Genomic DNA, 2410 nt, shown 5'->3' on the forward strand with positions numbered 1-2410 from the left:
TCCTTTTGTCTCTTTTTGATGAAGAGAAGGGGCCAATGTTTCAAAGGGCGGATTTCAAAGTGGTAGAGCCACCATTATATTGAAGCCCTGAGAGGCTGTATGACATAGATGCCTACCCCAACTGTAGTGGATATACAGTTGAAAAGGTATCAACATTTATCACATTACACTACTAAGATTTGAGGGTTAATTGTTACTTTGCCTTAACAATCTATCTGGATCAATCACATATCTGCACCAAGAGGTATTGATATATAAATTTAAGTTTTGATTAAGATTTGAAAAGACAGTAGCAAGTGATCGGTGTAGTGAAATGCTATTTCAGAAATCTTAACAGACTACTAATTTGGTTTCCCAGTTTTGTTTTTCTTTTTTCCTCTCACCTTTATTGAAACAGGCACGATATTTAGGCTCCTTGCTTTTGCAGAAAGATGTGACAAAATACATTGATATGTGCTCATTTTTTGAGCTTCTTTTGTATAAACCATTATCTCTCACAGGAGAAAACCACTGGGCATAAATAAATGTATTGGGAAAATGGGAATTGAGAAATGCAGGGTTTCCACTGAATGGAGGAAGACAGAGTGGAAATGATAAAGCATTGATATGTTCTAAAAAAGGGGCTTTGCTCCTTATGCTCAGGTAGCCACTAGGAGGCTGCACAAAAACTCAAATGAAAAATGATATAGAGTAAGAATATATAAGTGGATCTTATGGAATTCTCTTTCTACAGAGGATTATAGGAAGAGCAAGGTGAATCACAAGTTCACATAAATGACCTTGAAACAGAAGTAGATCCGATAGACATGAAAACATCTAGAGGACAGAATAATGTCTCCTGATGAACTGTCTAAATTGCCATGATCAAATGTTATAGAGATAGCTCTAGAATCACATGTGTGGATTAATAACTAAAGCCAGATAAAAACAATGATCAAATTAGAAGAGACAATAGTCAACATCCATAACCATTCTTCCCAAAATGTCTGTAAGTGAAGCAGACATGGAAATCGTGAAATAAGGAAAATCCACAAATTAAAACAATGAGTTTGAAATTTTATTACCTTAAAGGATCAAGAGTTCAAAATAGAAATTATAGTATAAAAGAATTTAAAGTACACTTATTGTATATGGCAGTTGTGAGCTGGCATCCCATTCCTGTTGTAGTAACAAACAGAGAAAAGTGAAAACAATAATTATAATCTGAGCATTATAAGTCACTCAGTGATTTTCTTATAACTAAAGATTTAAATGTGTCCAGAGCCAAAAGTTAAAGATACCAGTTGTGGGCTTTCCCTATATCTATGTACTATTTATAACTCAAATAGCTTATGGTCTCAAGATATTAAAAAATTATCCCAATTTGACCAGAGATCAACAAAATAATAGAAGTCAAATAGTAAAAATTTTAGGCTTTATGAGCCAGATGGTATATTTTGCAACTACTCCATTCTACTATTATAGCATGAAATCAGCCATAGATAATTCCAAAATGAATGAATGTGACTGTGTTCCAATAAAACTTTATCTACAGGAGGAGGTAATGGACTGGATTTGGCTCATGGACCATGGTTTCCATATCCTCAGTCAGGCCCAAAGCATAGGGTGTTTTTTACAATTTGCGGATCATCACTTCTCAGGCTTTTGGCTAATAATATCAAGTTCTTATCTGCTTAATATCAGATACATCCTTTATCTGAGGACAATATATTAATGGGTTTTTGGAGCCAGAAGATGGAATAGGAGCTTTTTCTGTCTACTGCAGGCATCCACCTGGTATTGCCATACCAGGAATGGTGCACCTCCTTGGGGGAATAACCAAGCAGCTCCAGTATCGCTGACCAACTGTAGTGATTCCTGAGCTTCTGCTTGGAGAGTCTTAGTGTATCTATGTGCAAGATGCCTTCGCTCTACAGGTGCAACTAGAGTCGGGAAAAGACGGTCAAGACCACAACACAGGCATGTGTGGAATATATATTTATACACTCACTGTGGTCTTCTTAATACTAGGAACATGAATATAAGTATAAGCCAGCAGTGGAAGTGATTTTGCTCATTTTTTTCTGTCTTTGTTTTTGTTTCTGTCTTTAGTCATTTCCTCTCCTAAGTTTTGTTTCTTATACCTTATTTTTTGAAGAAAAGAAATCCAAAACTTTGAGACCATTTTTTTCTTCCCTTTTTAAAGGCTATTTTAGTAATCTTTGTTTCATGTGTTTATTCATAAAATGTGACTTGGCTTTGTTCATTTACAAGTAATTCCAAACCGCCAAAGTTTAAATAACATGATTTTATAATTAAGACATTGGAATGAATGATAACTATGTGTTTTTAAAGGAAATGGAGATTGACAGGCAACTTCTATAAATTGACAGTCAGAGAAAAAGTAGCAGAAAGAGAAAGTATGTCACAT

At 34.9% G+C, this 2410-nt stretch overlaps 1 pseudogene; it reads left to right on the plus strand.

Moving 5' to 3' along the window:
• Nucleotides 1–1628: 1628 nt before the first annotated feature.
• Nucleotides 1629–1807, plus strand: LOC144226840 (U2 spliceosomal RNA; annotated as a pseudogene).
• Nucleotides 1808–2410: the final 603 nt, after the last annotated feature.

This window comes from Crocuta crocuta, unplaced genomic scaffold, assembly GCF_008692635.1.
Source record: "Crocuta crocuta isolate KB4526 unplaced genomic scaffold, BGI_CrCroc_1.0 scaffold33, whole genome shotgun sequence".
Taxonomy (NCBI): domain Eukaryota; kingdom Metazoa; phylum Chordata; class Mammalia; order Carnivora; family Hyaenidae; genus Crocuta; species Crocuta crocuta.